Raw genomic sequence first — 21,104 nt, 5'->3', positions numbered from 1 at the left:
GAATGTGTCAATAAAGTTTCCCCTTCCTGGGACAATGAATTCACGGTGTTCTTATTTCAATTTCCAGGAGTGTATTTGACCAACAGAACAGAGTACGTTAAACCAGACGGCGAATGTTCTGAACTAAAGAAAGTGGCATCTGGTGTGCCCCGAGAAAGTGTAAAATGTCAATAAATATTTTTAGCATGTATAGGGCTGACAGTTGTTGTATTGCCGCCTCGCACATCAGGCGAGTAGATTCTGCCTGTTCCAGCCTCTATCGTGGCTTAGCGAGAGCTTCCTTGTTTTCCCTCATGGTCGTCGGAGTCCTCATGTGATTCGCATCCCTGTTTTTCTCTAAGTGTCTCGTGTTTGCGACCCATTTTTGACGCGGCATTGGTTTGCGCCGGGATGTCTTCTATGGCTCCCAGGAACATTCCACGTACAGATAGAGTTAGATTTAGTTTTGACGAGTCCATGGGGTATGCAACAGCCAAGTTCGTTAGAATTTCACGACTGGCTTGTAGACACGATCAAGGTAACTTCAGAAGAGATTCACACGGTTTACTTCGATTCTGATTCGTATGTGTTTTATGTTACGCTTCCAGAACCGCTTCAAGTTGACAGGCTCCTTTCTCGGCACAGACACGTCCCTGTCACTCATCGCAATGGTTATAGTAGTATGGCTATTCTGCGGAACGTTACGTGGAATATACAAATGCTAGGGTGTTTAACCTTCCGCCTGAAACTGGTGACTGTTTCCTCAAGACCGTCCTGCTTCCGTTTGGAGACATACAGAATATACGGCAGGAACGCTGGTACGTTGATGGAACATCGCTTACAAATTTATAGTCGATCCGTGGACATGGTGGTAAAACGGAATATCACCTCTCACTTGCAGGTGTGTGTATACAAGGTACATATAATTTTTACAGGAGAAGAAGGGACCTGTTTTATACGAAATAAGAGTGGACACGTCCCCATAAATTGCACGCATCGTGTCGGTCTTAAAATCCACTTGCGAACATCGTAAAAGGCTAACTTTAGTGGACCTCATTCCCTTAGTGAGAGCCAGTGTGCGTAATCAAGTTCCTGAGGGGCAACTAGAGCCATTGCTTGATGGCTCTGGTGTGTTTCCTCCGCTGACTTCACGTGGGGATTTTGCCACTGTAGCTTCAGCGCCGCCGCAACCACCATTTCAGAACAACCATAGGCGGACGCAACGTTGTGAAGCGTCAGACGATTCCTCTTCCCTTCTCCGTTCTACTGAAAAGATTCCGTTGGAGGAGGCCTCTCCCCTACCCGAGTTTAGACCGGATGATATGTCAGCTGACATTCACCTCCTCCGATATATCTCCCGAGACCGGGACCATCTCTTCGGTATCGAATGTGGATAGACCTGTTCCGCAGCTCCTTAGTACATCGACGGACTTGCAGGGCATCCCTGAGTCTGTAACGTACTCCCTCCCTTCTGCTTCACCCCTGGATGGACCGGCCGCGGTAGTCTAGCGGTTCTAGGCACTCAGTCTGGAACCGCGCGACTGCTACGGTCGCAGGTTAGAATCCTGCCTCGGGCATGGATGTGTGTGATGTCCTTAGGTTAGTTAGGTTTAAGTAGTTCTAAGTTCTAGGGGACTGATGACCACAGATGTTAAGTCCCATAGTGCTCAGAGCCATTTGAACCCCTGGATGGGAAAGCATGCTACAGGCCGTTGCTTATTTTTGCAAGAAGTTTAATTTATCATTTACCTATACCCGGCTTTTCGATGCTTTCTTTCTTTTTTTCTTTTTTTTTTTTTTTTTAACGTGGCTAGTGAACTATCTACTGGCACTTCGTTGTTTTACAGAGAGATATACAGTTCATTTATTTCGTAAAACTTGGCAGAAACTTCTGTTAGCCGGAGGTTTTCATTGTGTTTTGCCTCCTGTGGATCAGACCCCCAGTTTAAACTTCAATAACGAACTAAAGCATTTGGTGCGCTCTTCGCAAATACGCGATGCGTGAATCTGTCACTATCCGACTCTTGTTCGAATGGTTCAAATGGCTCTGAGCACTGTGGGACTTCACATCTGAGGTCATCAGTCCCCTAGAATTTAGAACTACTTAAACATAGCTAACCTAAGGATATCACACACATCCATGCCCGAGGCAGGATTCGAACCTACGACCGTAGCGGTCGCGCGGTTCCTGATTGAAGCGCCTATAACCGCTCGACCACACCGGCCGGCTCTTGTTAGGTATACACATTTTACAGCTACTTACAGCAACAGACACGATTGTTTTTATCTTTTTGATTCTTTACCTGGACAACTGTTGGAGAAAGATGTGATACCCACTTGTTCCACTGATAGCTGTGCCGTAACTGTAACCTTAATTCATGTTCCGCAACCAGTAAAACTGTATCGCCTCCCTTGAAGTTGAACACGTCTCTCTTACAGCATCTTTCGCTCAAGATTATCGTCACAAAAGTTTGAGCCCGTAGCTTGCGTTCTCTTGTGCTGTGGTGGTGAGGGCATGGAGAACCGTTGCTCCGGAAAGAATTAGTACGTTCGGCGCTGAGAGGGCGAGAGATCTCCGTGGATCCGGGAATTTTATTATTCCGTCTTGCGACAACTTTATGTCGGTGCCAGACAGGCTGCATTGTGAATGATGGATGTCCGCCATGTTAAGGCGAAGCTTCTTCAGTTAAAGTGACAACAAATGGAAGTATTCAGGGTGTGATCAAAATCACGCTCCCTCGCTCACACAGGTGAGCGCGTACTGTCGTTCGAACGTGACATTTTCAAAACGATCTACAGTTACTTTGTTCCATAAAATTTCGGGCGTGCAGTCGCATAAGTTAAGCTTCTGCTAATGTTTCGGCTTAATACCGTCCAGCCATCTTCATTGTGAGCCGAGATGACTAACATAGCCGGCCGCTGTGACCGAGTGGTTCTAGGCACTTCAGTCTCGACCCGCGCTCATGCTACCGTCGCAGGTTTGAATCTTGCCTCGGGCATGGATGTGTGTGATGTCCTTAGGTTAGACAGGTTTAAGTAGTTCTAAGTCTAGGGGACTGATGACCTCAGATGTTAAGTCCCATAAGCTTAGAGCCATTTTTTGACTAACGATGCAGCAATTGCTCCTTCCTTTTAAACTCGAGGACCGAACCACTGCGTATGCGGCCAAAGATACACATGGCGCCAGAGACGTTGACAGGCGGCAAAGAGGTGTAACATTTGTATGGAAATTAAATCTATGGCTGATCAGTCAATCCACACAGTGATATCGATGTGTCACGGAGAGCTGTACCGTCGCGACGTCTTTGTGACGGTACAGCTCGAGTTTAAAAGGACGGAGCAATTGCTGCAGCTTTATTCACCTCGGCTCACTCTGAAGATGGCTGGACGGTATTCAGCCGAAATATTAGAAGAAGAAATGGAATTTATGCAGCTGCACGCCAGAAATTTTATGGAAGAGTCTTTACGCCGCGAAAACATGAAGAAGCATATAATTACTTTACCGACCTACATGATGTTCGTGCTGCTGATACGATTGTCCCTGGTGCATTTACTCCTCCCCTGTACTGCGTTGTTACTCCTGCATTAAATGATGAATGATTTCTTTGGGACTTTACTTGAGATGATATATAAATATATGCATTCCTTAGTAATACCATCGATAATGTGATAAATTTACAGTGTCTATATACCCCTTATCGTTGGTATGCTAAGGAATTTTATGAACATTTTGGATCACTTATGGGTGATACCATTACGTCACTGGTAAATGAGGTGATACTTCGGAGGGATCTGATTCCTGACTTCTTCAAATTTGGCAAAATCCTTCTAATTCCGAAGAGAATCGGAAGCACAGGCATAAATTCAACCTGATCACACTAGCTAATTTCAATAACAAAACTGTCGCCCGGGCAGTCAATAGCCGTTTGTCGATATTGCTAGAGAAAATTCTTGCTGTTCACCAAAGCTGTGAACTTGTTCACTATCCTGACTTCTATAGTCGAATGCCAGGACGTCGTCTCTGTGGCTGCAGCGACTTCTTTCTCTGCAGCCTTAACTTTTATCGACTTTGATAAGGCGTTTGAAGGGATCAATGACAGTCTCTCGATGCAGGTGCTTAAGGTGACCTGTCTCAACCATACTGCATGTCAGATATCATCCAATCTTTTTACTAGTATTCTAAAATTATCGTAGTGAATAGACAGTTTACTCTCCAAATCACAATACGACGTGGCTTACGGCATTGAGTCCCCTGTTCACGTCGCTATTTGTCTTGTCCCTATAATCTTTGCTTCGCCGTATTGCTGATCAATTATGTGGCTGGAAGATAGTGGGACAAACCTTCTCGGTACGAGCGCCATGCATGTTGTTATGATGTTGCTACGTCATATCGTTGACAAAACCTTGTTCAGGGACATATTAGATTCCTTTCACTCTCTCTCTGGAGCCCACATTAACGAACGGAAGTGCACCCTGTTACCACTTCTAGGTTTCATCAAATTGTCATTCCATGGGCAACGAGGGATGCTCGCCAAAAATCGTTGGGGATTGCCGTGGATCGCTGCCCGATGAATATGGCTACACTCAATTGGCGGGAGGTGACGAATCGAATTCAATAGGAATTCGTGAACACGAACGCCGTTGGCTTAGCGTTCTGCACAAAGTTATTGTTGTTGTTGTTGTGGTCTTCAGAGACTAGTTTGATCCAGCTCTCCATGCTACTCTATCCTGTGCAAGCTTCTTCATCTCCGAGTACCTACTGCAACCTACATCCTTCTGAACCTGTTTAGTGTATTCATCTCTTGGTCTCCCTCTACGATTTTTACCTTCCACGCTGCCCTCCAATACTAAATTGGTGAGCCCTTGATGCCTCAGAATATGCCCCACCAACCCATACCTTCTCCTAGTCAAGTTGTGCCACAAATTCTATTCAATACCTCCTCATTACTTATGTGATTTACCCATCTAATCTTCAGCATTCTTCTGCAGCACCACATTTCGAAAGCTTCTATTCTCTTCTTGTCCAAACTATTTATCGTCCATCTTTCACTTCCATACATGGCTACACTCCATACAAATACTTTCAGAAACGACTTCCTGACACTTAAATCTATACTCGATGTTAACAACTTTCTCTTCTTGATAAAAAGCTTTTCTTGCTATTACCAGTCTACATTTTATATCCTCTCTACTTCGCCCGTCAGCAGTTGTTTTGCTCCCCAAATAGCAAAACTCATTTACTACTTTAAGCGTCTCATTTCCTAACCTAATTCCCGCAGTATCACCCGATTTAATTCGATTACATTCCATTATCCTCGTTTTGGTTTTGTTGATGATCATCTTATATCCGCCTCTCAAGACACTGTCCATTCCGTACAGCTGCTCTTCCAAGTCCTTTGCTGTCCCTGACAGAATTACAATGTCATCGGCGAACCTCAAAGTTTTTATTTCTTCTCCATGGATTTTAATTCCTACTCCGAACTTTTCTTTTGTTTCCTTTACTGCTTGCTCAACATAAAGCCTTGGCTTATTAAACTGATAGTTCAGTAATTTTCACATCTGTCAACACCGGCTTTCTTTGGGTTTGGAATTATTATATTCTTCTTGAAGTCTGTGGGTATTTCGCCTGTCTCATACATCTTGCTCACCAGATGGTAGAGTTTTGTTAGGCCTGGCTCTCCCAAGGCTGTCAGTAGTTCTAACGGAATGTTGTCTACTCCCGGGACCTTCGACTTAGGTCTTTCAGTGTTCTGTCAAACTCTTCACGCAGTATCATATCTCCTATTTCATCTTCATCTACATTCTCTTCTATTTCCATAATATTGTCCTCAAGAACATGACCCTTGTATAGACCGTCTATATACCCCTTCCACGTTTTTGCTGTCCCTTCTTTGCATAGAAATGGGTTTCCATCTGAGCTCTTGACATTCATGCAAGTGTTTGTCCTTTCTCCAAAGGTCTCATTAATTTTCCTGTAGGCATTATCTATCTTACCCCTAGTGATATGCGCCTATGCATCCTTACATTTGTCCTCTATCCGTCCCTGCTAATCCATTTTGCACCTCCTGTCGATCTCATTTTTGAGACGTTTGTATTCCTTTTTGCCGGCTTCATATACTGCATTTTTGTATTTTCTCCTTTCATCAATTAAATTCAATACCTCTTCTGTTACCCAACGATTTCTACTAGCCCTTGTATTTTTACCTACTTGATCCTCTGCTACATTCACTATTTCATCTCTCAAAGCTGCCCAATCTTCTTCTATTGTATTTCTTTCCCCGTTCTTGTCAATCGTTCCCTAATGATCTCTCTGAAACTCTGTACAACCTCTGTGTCTTTCAGTTTATCCACGTCCCATATCCTTAAATTTCCACCTATTTGCAGTTTCTTCAGTATTAATATCCAGTCCATAACCAATATATTGTGGTCAGAGTCCACATCTGCCCCCGGAAATCAAACCGAAAAAAAAAAAAAAAAATACAAACACGGAAACTTGTCTAGCTTGAAGGGGGAAACCAGATAGCGCTATGCTTAGCCCGCTAGATGGCGCTGCCATAGGTCAAACGGATACCAACTGCGCTTTTTTAAATAGGAAACCCCATTTTTATTACATATTCGTGTAGTACGTAAAGAAATTTGAATGTTTTAGTTGGACCACTTTTTTAGCTTTTTGATAGATACCGTTGTAATTGTCACAAACATATGGCTCACAATTTTAGACGAACAGTTGGTAACTAGTAGGTTTTTTAAATTAAAATACAGAATGTAGGTTCGTTTGAACATTTTATTTCGGTTGTTCCAATGTGATACATGTACCTTTGTGAACTTGTCATTTCTGAGAACGCATGCTGTTACAGCGTGATTACCTGTAAACACCACATTAATGCCAAAATGCTCAAATTGACGTCCGTCAACGTCAGTGCATTTGCCAATACTTGTAACGACATTCCTCTCAACAGCGAGTAGTTCGCCTTCAGTAATGTTCGCACATGCATTGGCAATGCGCTGACGCATGTTGTCAGGCATTGTCGGTGGATCACGATAGCAAATATCCTTCAACTTTCCCACAGAAAGAAATCCGGGGACGTCAGATCCGGTGAATGTGCGGGCCATGGATGGTGCTTCGACGACCAATCCACCTGTCATGAAATATGCTATTCAACATCGCTTCAACCGCACGCGAGCTATTTGCCGGACATCCATCATGTTGGAAGTACATCGCCATTCTGTCATGCAGTAAAACATGTTGTAGTAACATCGGCAGAACATTACGTAGGAAATCAGCATACATTGCACCATTTTGATTGCCATCGATAAAATGGGGGCCAATTATCCTTCCTCCCATAATGCCGCATCATACATTACCCCGCCAAGGTCGCTGATGTTCCACTTGTAACAGCCATCGTGGATTTTAAGTTGCCCAGTAGTGCATATTATGCCGGTTTACGTTACCGCTGTTGGTGAATGACGGTTCGTCGCTAAATAGAACGTGTTCAAAAAAATCTGTCATCGTCCCGTAATTGCTTTTGTGCCCAGTGGCAGAACTGTTCACGACGTTCAAAGTCGTCGCCATGCAATTCCTGGTGCATAGAAATATGGTACAAGTGCAATCGATGTTGATGTAACATTCTCAACACCGACGGTTTTTAGATTCCCGGTTCTCGCGCAATTTGTTTGCTACTGATTAGCCGCGAAAGCAGCTAAAACACCTACTTGAGCATCGTAATTTGTTGCAGGTCCTGGTTGATGATTCATCTGTGGCTGAACACTTCCTGTTTCCTTAAACAACGTAACTATCCGGCGAACGGTCCGGACACTTGGATGATATCGTCCAGGATACCGAGCAGCATACATAGCACACGCCCGTTGGCATTTTGATCACAATAGCCATACATCAACACGATATCGACCTTCTCCGCAAATGGTAAACGGTCCATTTTAACACGGGTAATGTTTCACGAAGCAAATACCTTCCACACTGGCGGAACGTTAGTAATACCATGTACGTATACGTTTGTGACTATTACAGCGCCATCTATCAAAAAGCTAAAAAAGTGGTCCAACTAAAACATTCATATTTTTTTTGCGTACTACAAGAATATGTAATAAAAAAATGGTGGTTCCTATTTTAAAAGAAACGGAGTTGATATCCGTTTGACCAATGACAGCGCCATCTAGCGGGCCAATCATAGCGCCATCTGGTTTCCCCCTTCAAGCTAGACGAGTTTCGTTCTTTGTAGTTTTTTCGTTTGATGCTTATTCTTGAGATATTTGGCCCGGTCACTATCAATAGACCAACCTGTATAATCTATCTGAGACCTTCCAGTATCTCCAGGCTTCTTCCATGTATGCAACCTTCTTTCATGATTCTTGAACCAAGTGTTAGCTATGATTAAGTTATGCTCTGTGCAAAATTCTACCAGGGGCTTCCTCTTTCATTCCTTACTCCCACTCCATATTCACCTACTACGTTTCGTTCTCTTCCTTTTCCTACTATCGAGTTCCAGTCACCCATGACTATTAAATTTTCGTCTCCCTTCACTATCTGAATAATTTCTTTTATCTCATTATACATTTCATCAATCTCTTCGTCATCTGCGGGGCTAGTTGGCATATAATGTTGTACTACTGTGATAGGCGCGGGCTTCGTATCTGTCTTGGCCACAATAATGCGTTCACTATGCTGTCTGTAATAGCCTACTCGCATTCCTATTTTCCTATTCATTATTAAACCTGCTACTCCATTACCCCTATTTGATTCTGTATTTATAACCCTGTATTCACCTGACCAGAAGTCTTGTTCCTCCTGCCACCGAACTTCACTAATTCCCACTTTATCTAACTTAAACCTATCCATTTCCCTTTTTAAATTTTCTAACCCCTGCCCGATTAAGGGATCTGTCATTCACGCTCCGATCGGTAGAACGCCAGTTTTCTTTCTCCAGGTAACAACGTCCTCCTGAGTAGTCCGCGCCGGGAGATCCGAAGGGGGGACTATATTACCTCCGGAATATTTTATCGAAGAGGACGCCATCATCATTTAACCATACAGTAAAGCTGCATGCCCTCGGGAAAAATTACGGCTGTAGTTTCCCCTTGCTTTCAGCCGTTCGCAGTACCAGCACAGCAAGGCCATTTTGGTTAGTGTTACAAGGCCAGATCAGTCAATCATTCAGACTGTTGCCCCTGCAACTACTGAAAAGGCTGCTGCTCCTCTTCAGGAACCACACGTTTGTCTGGCCTCTCAACAGGTACCCCTCCGCTGTGGTTGCACCTACGGTACGGCTATTTGTATCGCTGAGGCATGCAAGCCCCCCCACCAATGGCAAGGCCCTTGGTTCATAAGTTGAGGGGTGGGGGTTGCACAAAGTACGTATGTCAAATTCCTACGTTTTCACTAAAGTGTACCGTTTTATATAAACATTACATGTACACGGTACGGTCATAGTAGTGTGAGCAACGTCTATGTTTGACATCAACGTACAATAAGCACTCACAGACGGCAGGTGGCATCACTAGCAGAGGACGGTGTAGAAAGCGTGTCGAGGAGGACGCGGTAAACAGTGCAGCCGTTGTCGTAATGGAGAAACGGAGCGATGTATCTAACCATCCAAAAGGGCACGATCATTGGCTTTGGGCCAAGGGTGGAAACATTTTCGAAACAGCTAAGTTTGTAAAAAAGTTCGTGTGCCACCGTTGATGATGTATGCCGTGAATTATTCACAACAGGTGCCGATGCAGTTGAGGTGCACCATGGGCTATATATGACAGGGGCGAACGACGGCTGCTGGGACGTGTAGAGGTGAACAGACATGCAACTGTTCAGCAACTGACAGCGCAGATGAGAGAAGCGGCTACCAACAATGTATCCTCAGCGAACGTAGTTGCTTATGGGCCCCCGTAGCAGGCGCCTGGTTAATCCACCCGTGCTGAGTGTTCTTCATCGGCGATCGGAGAGGAAGTCTGAAATTTGCCTGCCAATGTCGCAACTGGGCGTTCACCGAGTGCGGACAGATGGCCTCTTTACATGGACCACGTTTTATGCACCATCGAACAGATGGCCACTGGCGTGTACGGTCCTGCAACAATCTTCAGAATGGTCGAGGCTAGGGAAGGAAGCTTAACGGTTTGGAGAATATTTCGTGGGATTCCCTGAGTGACTGCCTTTTGAAGACTCAACGGATGAACACAGTTATGCATCAGTCCTTGGGGACTACTCAACCACTACACAATGGAACGTGTCACACAGTTCGCAGTGTACGTGCGTGATTCTAAGAGCACCAGGTTGAGTTAACCGTATTCTTCTGCCACCTGACTCCCCACATCAAGAATCTGTGAGACCTCCTCTATCGAGCTGTTCACGTCATGGGTCCTCAGCCAATAAACCTAGAGCACCTGGCCACAGCGCTGGAGTTGGCATGGCTCCACGTTCCAGTCGGCATCTTCCAGTACCTCATTCAGTCTCTTACTCCAAGTCTCGAGCGATCCGCGTTTCAAAGGAGAGGTGGTCACATTAATGTGACTGAACATTGTAGAATTCTGTGTGCAAAGAAACCATCCAGCTCCTATCTTCATCAGTATTGTTTAGAACGTTGAACGTTTTGTTCTGAGGAAATGTTTGGAAATCATCAACGACGTAAAATAAGAATTTTAGTTACTATAGGTGGTTTCATTCGCGTATTGCCATTTTCAAGTCTCCCTTAGGAAATAATGTTACATACCAAGAAGATCGGTTAAGAAGGACGTTACAGAGACCAAGTACAGATTGTTTAACGAATAATTTTCTATCGTTAAAGTAAGCTTTACAGACGAAAATGGTTCAAATGGCTCTGAGCACTATGGGACTTAACATCTGAGGTCAACAGACTTAGAACTACTTAAACCTAACTAACCTAAGGAAATCACACACATCCATGCCCGAGGCAGGATTCGAACCTGCGACCGTAGCAGCAGCGCGGCTCTGGACTGAAGCGCCTAGAACCGCTCGGCCACAACGGCCGGCTGCCTTACAGACAGCAAATCAGTTATAATACTGAGAGTTCTAGATTTTCGATCACTAACTGAACATAAAGTTTTTCAGAGAAGTTTCAGGCTTGCAACCGTCATCCTCAGGTGATTCATCGAAGTCTGATGAAAGCATTCTGTGTTCTGCAATATATAGTACTCTGTGAGAATTCCGCACATGCGTCAAAATAAAGTTAACAGACGTATGACGCTATCCGGCGGCAGTGCCCTTGCAAATGGTACAGCGGAATTCTGCTGTCCTTTGGGTTGCCACGCGGCACAGCCAACGGCATACTCTGTCGTCAGTGATGATGATGATGTTTGGTTTGTGGGGTGCTCAACTGTGTGCTGTCAGCACCTGTACAAGTTCCCGATCTTTGTACTGTCCAATCTCACCACTTTCCCGAATGATGACGAGAAGATGAGGACAACACAAACACCCAGTCCCCTGGCGGAGAAAATCACCAACCCGGCCGGGACTCGAACCCGGAACCCCGTGAAACACAGGCATCAACGCTAGCCACTAGAGCACCAGCTGCCGACTCTGTCGTCGATTAGTGCAAATCGTGGAGATGACAAGGTTCCACGCACTGTTCGACTATTAGCCGCTGTCACGGTTCACCAGATTTTCCACCAGGCATATTTCATAGGATTGTTTAACAATGGAGTCCCAAAAAGATGTTGCTATAGTGAGAATCATTGTTTATCACACTCCATTGAATTTCCAGTCGACATCCCGTGTCCGGCAATAGCGTAATTGCTTGGTTGCAGAAGGCGAGTGCAGCGTTAATGTTCAGTGTACGGTGCGCTGGTCTGACCTATGTAAGTCATATCACACAACGTATTATGTAAATTCCGGCCCTCCGCAATAACAAATTGTACTTCACAGATCCCAGAAACTCTGTAAACCTTATATGGTGGGCAGAAAACCACTTTCACCTGTTATTTACGGAAGATTCTTCAAATCTTAAACAAAATGTTGCCAGCAATAGGAAGAAAAGCTAAAGATCTTGCCAGCGTGGTCTCCCCTTTATCCACTTCCTGGTCCTTGGTTTTAACGGATAGTGCCTAGTGCCCTGTTAATCTGCCGGGTAGAATGTCAATTTTCCCTGAACACTGTCTTTAGACAAATTATCTAAATCTGACACTGTGTGACATCTGTGTTGAAGTGCTTTAATCAATGCTCATAGTTTGTGACGGATGGTAACTCGCCGCTTTTAAATACAAATCAGTATGAGTGGGATTACGATAAGGTGAATGCCCCAGGGAGTCATCATTCTTCCGTCTAACTAAGACATTCAAGAATTGTAGATACAATCTTTCTGTAATTCCGTAGTGAACCGAATGTTGTTAGGAATGGAGGTGATGTAGCAACTCTATTAATAATCTTCCTCACGAGGGCACACTATGAAAGTATCGTCAATATACCTCCAAAATACAGCTGATTCAAGCGCCCTCTCTTCAAAATCCTCCTCAAAAATTTGGACGTCGAGGGAGACAGAGGGGTACCAAAGGCAGCCTTTTCAAAATATTCTTAGTTGAACTTAAAGTAGGTTGGGGAAAGCGTGTTTGATGATGATGATGTTTGGTTTGTGGGGTGCTCAACTGAGCGGTCATCAGCATCCATACAAAGTCCCAATTTTTACACTGTACAATTCTTTTACACAGTCCAGTCTTGCCACTGTCACGATCGATGATGATGATGATGATGATGAAATGATGAGGACAACACATACACCCAGTCCCAGGCCAGGGAAAATCCGCAACCCGGCAGGGAATCGAACCCGGGACCCCTTGATCCAGCAGTAGCAACGATAGCCGCAAGACCACGAGCTGCGGACGGGAAAGGGTGTACTGAAACAAATCAGTGCCAAAGAATCTGATGAAAAGGACCTTTGCGAAAAGTGAAATTATATCACAACTAACTGAGTGATCCAAACTGCTTAAGCGGAAAGCCCACAGTCTACACATAAAGTCAGCTGCGTTACGAAAATGATGTGGGCATTGTCACACTAAAGATCTCATCAAAGAAGCAAGAGGTCTGACTAAATCATATGTAGGACCTCAAATGTTGTTCACTATTGGATGTTCAGGTAGATACAACCATGTGGTCTTTTTCTTGACGATTTCTTCAGAAAAGGAGGAGGAATTTAGAGTGCAGAAGTTTTCCGTTGCACATGCCCTGTAGGATTATAATCGATCTTCCCATAGGCAGAATCTACTAGAGCATGCAATTTTAAGATATATTCACACATTAATGTTTTTTAATTCGTTAGTTCTTGACAGTTCGACGAAATAGCCATACCACTGTATCATCCGCATCGAGAAAGAAGTCAAAAACAGCACAATTCTCCTCGAAAATTCTTTGTTGAAGACCTTTATCTGATTAACAAAACAATAATGACATAAAACTTGTTATTTCATTAACTCCTGGTGATTATTTGCCTTAGTCATAACGGATTGTCAGCACCTTTAATGTACATACATTTACATATGTATGAAGGAAGTAACAAGTGCAGATGCTAATATCGCTGCTATGTATGAGGTGAGAGTACGAAAAAAAAATTGCAGGGTTTTCGGTTTGACTTGAGAGAACTAAGTATCTCGAAAACGATGCAGCGTTAAAAAAAATGTTCTAGGCAAAAATTTCATATTAATACAGGAGTATGTGTCTGTGGTACAACTGGACACCTCCTAACCACTCCTCCTGCTTGGGCGTGCTCAACTTAGTATTTTCACATGGGAACCTCCCATTATTAATTCAATTTCGGATTCTATGACAAAAATTACGTACGGTTAACACAAACCGTTGTTTTCAGTCGTGGTAGATGGCCCTGTAATCGACAAATATCAAGCGTGCTTATTTTTACAATTAATAACTGGCATATTTGGTTCAACATTTCTTTTACGACGTAAATATAAACAATTGTGTTCAAACGATTGATATTTACGTTAGAAAATTAGAATTTAGTTTAGTGGTGCGAATTACATTGAACAAGACAATATGGTTAGCCGTTTCAATGTGCTTAGAAACTACGTTTAGCGTGATTCAGGAACAACGACGTGGATGTAATAGTTTTCTACTCCCATCAGGAAGTTTGATATCCGCGAGTCCGTTTGCCTCTCGCCATAGAAGTGATTTATTTCGATGAGTCCCTTGCCTCTCATCACCGCGATTCTTAATTTCGGTGAGGATCAGTGGCAGGTGCGTCTGCCACTATCAGTTCATGGACATTTTACCTTGTTACAATGGTTGTGGTTTGTATTCCGCCGGCAGCCACGTGATGGCCAGCGCGGGAATTATGGCAGTTGGTTGGAAACACACACCAAAACCAGTCAGCCTGATGGCGGGGTTCCAGGCTATCCACCAAATCAAGCACTCGGATGAGCACCACAGCCAACATCGTACGGAACAGAAAATTACGTTACCATACAACTAGCTTAATTGTCAGGAATGACAATGTCTACCTATACCATTTGTAGTACGCAATCACATTCGCAACATTTAAGTGACGTTTGAACACCAGTATCAACCGTTAGACCACAAACGTCTACATTTAAATTGTAAGTGAAATGCAGAATCAAATGCGTCGGTTCATCATTGCAGAAGCAAGCACCCTTGATATTTATCGATTACCGCTGCGGCCGGCCATTGTGGCAGAGCGGTTCTAGGCGCTTCAGTCCGGAATCGGGCTGCTGCTACGGTCACAGGTTCGAATCCTGCCTCGGGCATGGATGTGTGTGATGTCCTTAGGTTAGTTAGGTTTAAGTAGTTCTAAGTGTAGGGGACTGATGACCTCATATGTTAAGTGCCATAGTTCTCAGAGCCATTTGAACCGTTACCGCTGCATCTGTCACGAGCAGGGAACAATGGTTTGAGAAAACGGTACGTATGTTTTGGCGAAGGATCAGAATATGCAATCAAAATGGGGAGCTTCCCATTTGAAGATAAAGAGCTGGCCCCGCCCAACAGGAGGGGCGGTTGGAGGTGACCGTTTGTAGCACAGACTGTTGTCCCCTTTAGTGATATTACCTCTGCATCTAGAATTTTTTTTTCCTCAAGATGGCTCGTTTTCGAGATATTTATTTGTCTCAAGTTAAAACAAACAGCCTGTAAATACTATAACCGGAAATTACAGGGCACCGTGAAATTTTGCTAAGATGGCATACAAACGTACACTGTTAATTGATGGAGACACTGATAAGCTTAACGCATGCATATGAATGATTTTTACGAAATAATTTGTGGAGGAACTGCAAGAAACGTATAAAAGCAGTACATACTCTTGTAAGGTCTGGCCGGCTGGGGTGGCCAAGTGGTTCTAGGTGCTACAGTTTGGAACCGCGCGACCGCTGCGGTCGCAGGTTCGAATCCTGCCTGCGGCATGGATGTGTGTGAAGTCCTTAGGTTAATTAGGTTTAAGTAGTTCTAAGTTCTAGGGGACTGATGACCTCAGAAGTTAAGTCCCACAGTGCTCAGTGCCATTTGAACCATTTTTTGTAACGTCTGTGTCGTAAATAGTAAACACAAATTGGTTGAATTTTCTCATTTTGAGAAGATTAAAGGAACGATCTGTTTTACTTGTAAAAAACATTCAACAGCGAAGTTCCAACAAATATTTCCTTATTTAAAACAACCGGTTTCTACGGATCTTGCTGCCATCTCCACGTTTCGAAAAATACTTTTGTTATGAAACGTGTTTATCCTGCGTTGGACCTCACATGACAACTTACCGTGAGGTACAACCTAGAATGCCGCGCGGGATTAGCCGGGCGGTCTGGGGCGCTGCGGCTTGTCCTGGCGGAGGTTCGAGCCCTCCCTCGGGCATGGGTGTGTGTTTGTCCTTAGGATAATTTAGGTTAAGTAGTGTGTAGGCTTAGGGACTGATGACCTTAGCAGTTCAGTCCCATAAAATTTCACACACATACAACCTAGAATGAACACGTTTCATAACAAAAAGATTTTTTAACATCTGAGGATGACGGCAAAGCCTGTCGAAACCGGTTGGTTTAAAGAAAGAAATATTTAATGCGATCTTGTCTGCTGAATGTTTTTAGCAAGTAATCATGAGATTCTAAAATCGGAACTAACGGTCTTAAAAAATTGAATTTATTTAATACAATCCTATAGAGTCGTGAGGATCCCATCAAGCGGCCAGAACGCATGCTGGTCCTTCGTACCGCAGACAGAAAAGTGACAAATAGCCGAAGTGTATACTGGCTTAGTAAAAAAATAATTTTTCCTCTGTCACCTGCTCTCTTTAAGGTGCTTCGCTTTACTCAGTTGCCGACTGCTCCCAGGACCACCCGATTAAGTCGCACCGTTCATTATAGCAGAAATAAATCTCATTCTGCAGAGGGGCTGCGTCACTCCGTCTGAAGATGGCGTTCATTAAAGGCCAGCCTCTCCAGTCGAGCTGCGTCACAAAATCTGCCGGTAAATGCAGAAGCGATTCCGCGCTTTATTTTATCTTCATTAGCGTCGCGTCCAGAGGCAGTTAAATTCAACTTCTGACGTAATTTATCTTTTGTACCTAGTTTTCTTTCGGCACAGCAGCCAGATCCTGCTGCATTATTTTCTACATCTGCACGCCGCGCGGCGCGAAGCGAGATGACGAGATTTCCGGCGGAAGTAATCTTGGTAACTTAATATAAGAAGAAAAAGTAAAAAAAAGGACATATTTTAGAGAGAGCTGAATAATTAAAATAGCTTTCACGTCATTTTGCGAGTTCGTGAACACTTCGACCTAATCTCCAAAGAAGAGCAGCCAATTTCTCCGTCGCGAAAAGCTATGAGCTGAGCAGCTCCCTAGCAGACGGAACGTGGATTAGTGGATTAAACTTCACAGCGTTACGGAAGACTAAAGTCTCAAGAAATCAGATAATCAGTTATTCTCACGACCGTGGCCGGAACGAAAGTCGGATTTTAAGGTAACAAATAGAGCTTAAAGGCCATCTTCTTGAATTTGCGATTACACCAGTGCGTCATCGTTAATGTTAATTGTGTGAAGCGATATCGAAATGACTTCTTCGGCGTGTATTTTTTCCTACCCGTAATTTTCATTGTGTATATTTTTTCTCAGTTCGACACGCAACGCCGTTTTCAGTGTTTATTCCCAAGTATCTGCTTGTACCTTTTGCATCACTTTTATTCAGATCTTATTTACTATATTTTGTTTGAATATTCCTCTGCTGATATTTCTCTGGTAAGTTATCACTCACAGTAGAAGCTTACACATACAGGGTGATTATAATAAAAGTATACCTATTCACGGAGGTCCAGTGTGGGCTGTAATCATCGTACGGGATCAAAACTTAGTAGATATGGTAATGTGTCAATTTGGAAGAGATTTACACTGCAAAAAATTAGCTCCAATTTTTGGTCACCAGGTGCAAATCTGGCGCTTTATAGCATCTGGTTGACGTCTCCGGTGCTCATATCGAACAAACTGTGCAAGCGGTGGTTAATACTAAAATCATGTTCCATTTCTAATTCATTACATATGGATACATTCCTATACATCCTTCTTGCATTCACAGTCCTAGATTATCACCTGGTGGCCAAAAGTGGAACAAATTTTTCTCAACGAAAATCTGTTCTGCATTAACACTTTCGAATATGTACTGATTTTCGCTGCAGTATGACAATTACAGACGACACTGGAACTTTGTCAGTAGCTGCACTTTATCTATAACCAACCGGTACCTAATTGGTGGAAAATTCTTTCTTCTCTCCTTCCTCTTACGTTGGTTATTTTGTAAACGTCCTATAAAACTATGTTTTCACTGTGCTTTCTCAGCTATTTACAATTCCTTCTTTCCTTCTTGTCATCTTCAAATACTTACATTTTGACTGTTAATCTATGAGCTCAAATTATCTAAAATTAAGGACACACGACCTGCTCACAATTTCAGATGACATCCAACATTTTGGCAATTACTTCAGGTTACAATAAACCCACTTCTCTCAGATTACTCCATTCGAGCTGGGCTTCGCGAAATCGGGCACTTACCAAACCTGACGCTACACTGTGCATGTTGCCCACTTTTCGTGTAATGGATGGAGAAGTTAGTAACTTACAGTTGACTCTTTCTTTAGCAACAGGTTGGAAAAACAGACTGCAACGCTCTATCATGCCCTCTTGAAGAAGCCTACCTGAGGTACCAGTACTGAAAACGGTGGATACATAGTATCAGCTTACTGTTTCTGTAGAAACTAAACTCCGCACAAGAGTTCCAGCGGCAATTCAGTGTCACTATTTTCTGCATAATGGTTTCATAATACCGAGGTTGTTCTCGTAAATATCGCTAAGGAAAGAAACTGCAACTAATCATAGTTATAGATGAATACTTCATTTGGCCTGAGCCCATTTCTAGACGGCAGCGAGGACTTCTTGTACAAACATCACAATTTTTTGGTCCTAAAATATAACAGAATATTCGTGATTTTCTTCTTCACTAAATCTTTCACGTTATATGCAAGATCTTTGCATTTTACTTACATGGGGAAAGATTTTTCTTTATGCATTACAGCATAAGGGCCCGTACCAATTATACTGAGATGACGAACAAAATAGCAGACACGTCAGTTTATGATAAGATGCTCAGTACCAAAGAAGAAGATTGTGCGGCAATGGCATACGTTTACAGCTGTGATGTGTATTATTCTGTCAACCTGTCGTCCACGGGTAGGGTCTTCGACTAATAACCGAATGTCCTGGATCCCGGATTCAATCCCAACCACTGGAAATTCTGAATTAATATCATCAGCTATGGCGGCCGAATAGTTCCCCTTCTTCCAGCGACCTTTTCGAAGCGGGCAGATGAGTGGACAGAGTTTCAGGACAACCTTTTGCCCTTGAGCTGGGAAACTGCCTCTAAATGGCGGAAGAATCAGCAATGATAACAGCATAATAATGCGGATGGCAGCCTGAACGACTGTACTAAAGATCCACAGGGAGTCTGCCCTGTCATTAATCTCCATTGGCTAAAGATTCAGGATTAGTCTCCCGCTCGGACCTGTGGGAGGGGGCAGCAAACGGAAATGTGTCCGAGAGAAAAAAATTGAATAAACAACGAAAGGATCGGAGTTTGATTGTGGTGGAGAAGCTACAAAATCTGCAGAGAGAAATGGAAAGGCTCGATCTAGATACGGTAGGTGTCAACATAGTGAAATGGAAAGAATTTACAGTTTCCTGATCAGATGAATATAGGAAATATCAATAGCAGCAGAGAAGGATTCGTAGTGAATGGGAAAGCAGGGCAGAGAGTGATTTACTGAGAACACTTAAATGATAGGGTTGTTTTCATCAGAAAGATTAGGAAATCACCGCCAATAATAATAGTTCAACCTTCGATGCCAACACCACAAGCAGAAGATGAAGAAATAGGGACAATATTTGTGAATGCTGAAAGGGTATTTCAGCATGTAAAGGGTGATGGTGATCTGGTAATTATGGGAAATGAGTACGTGGTACTAAACACTGTCTCCACCTATGCAATCACCATAATTACTCTACCACATAAAGAGGTATGCGACGTTCCCACCGCCCAATAACCCTGGGTTCGATGTGGGGCGGCGGTGGGCTGGGTGGACTGCTGTGGTCTGTTGTGGGACTGTGAACCGCTGAGGGTTACGAGGTAACGAAGCCTCTCCGTCGTTTCTAGGTGCCCAGTTTAATACACAATACACATTACGCGGTAGTAGGGAAGGGAATAGAAAACAGTTATTGGAAAGTATGGGCTCAGTACTGTAGGCGCCCCGGTGGTGCCGGCCGCCTACGGTGGACTGGATGGCCGAGCGGTGACCTCTCCAGTTGTCAGGATGCTAGGGAATGGCTGTAGAAGCGTCAGAAACGCCATAGAAACAGTATTAATTCATAACACCTTTATTCCTGCCGAGTACAATGTGGCTTGGTGATATCAACGACCTTCCCCGAGTCCTCGCTGACTCGTAGCGATGACACCAGATCCGGGCCGCACAGTCTTGCTAGCGCAGCACCGTGTACTGTGACGAAGCGGAGGAATGTCCTTACTTCGGCCGCGCATGGCTGGCGGCGCCCGACTGGCCGGCGGGCTCGTGGCGGACGGCAGGCGGCTGCGCGTAGAGGCTCCGGGTTGGAGTCCCCAGCGCTGTCGGCACCAGAAGCGTTCTCGTAGTGCGGAGTGTACTCTATCCCACCCCGTCTTCTTCCCTGCTCCTCCTGGTGGCTCGTTCGCGGTGGACGGGCGGAACGGGCTGCAGTCCCCCAGCGTCGTCGGCTCACCCGGTTGTGACGGCTCACTGATGTGGTCAGCATTGGCGGCGAGCGAGTCTGACGCGATGTCTGCTAATCCTGGGTTGATGATTGACAGCGGCAGCAGAGAGGACTAGAGCTGGTACTGTCCCCTCACGTCTGCTGCTGGATGGGCCGCCCTTACTGCAACATCTCCTTAATAAAGATTAACATGTCGATCACCGAGCTGAGCGCTACGCAGCGATCCAGTACACATCTAACTGCAAGTCTAACTGCGAGTGTGAGTGCCTTGTTGCTATCAAAGCTGGCGTATTTAAAGGAAGCACGAGCGACGTCCTGACGTCATGTTCGTTCGTAATGACCGCATTCGTTTCACTTATACTGCTGATTCATCTGTCGTACTCGCCCCTTAGGTGTTCTTACGACAGAGTTACGTGTTGTTGCGGCAGACTTACGCGAAGTTGTGAAATGCAGTACAGCTGACGCTATACCTCTACGTCTAACAGAAACCCGCGTGCTAAGCAATTCTCTCTCGCCTGTTGTGTGTAACCAGGCCATTGCCCCTGCGAGACGACACATTCCGATATATGTGCAATCCTCTTACCTCTTGCCTAACCTATGCCTCTGGCTCTCGGCATAAGCAACGAAACTTTGACAATATTCCACGTTTCCAACTCTTTACTATTCCGCGACACTACATTACTTTGAATGAGAGGTGAGCAAGACTAACTGAGATTTCCAGTAAATTTCAGTTAGTCAAAGTGTATAAATTGTTCCTAAGACACAGCAAGATTACAGCTAGATTCCGGAATCAGATACTGGACCAGAAAGTGAACCCAGGAGCAGACGTAGACTCGGATCACAATTTAGCAGTGATGAGGAGGA

The sequence above is a fragment of the Schistocerca piceifrons genome, chromosome 3 (assembly GCF_021461385.2).
Source record: "Schistocerca piceifrons isolate TAMUIC-IGC-003096 chromosome 3, iqSchPice1.1, whole genome shotgun sequence".
In the NCBI taxonomy this organism is placed as follows: Eukaryota; Metazoa; Arthropoda; class Insecta; order Orthoptera; family Acrididae; genus Schistocerca; species Schistocerca piceifrons.
The sequence above is the reverse complement of the archived record's forward strand: the minus strand, read 5'-3'. Positions refer to the sequence as shown.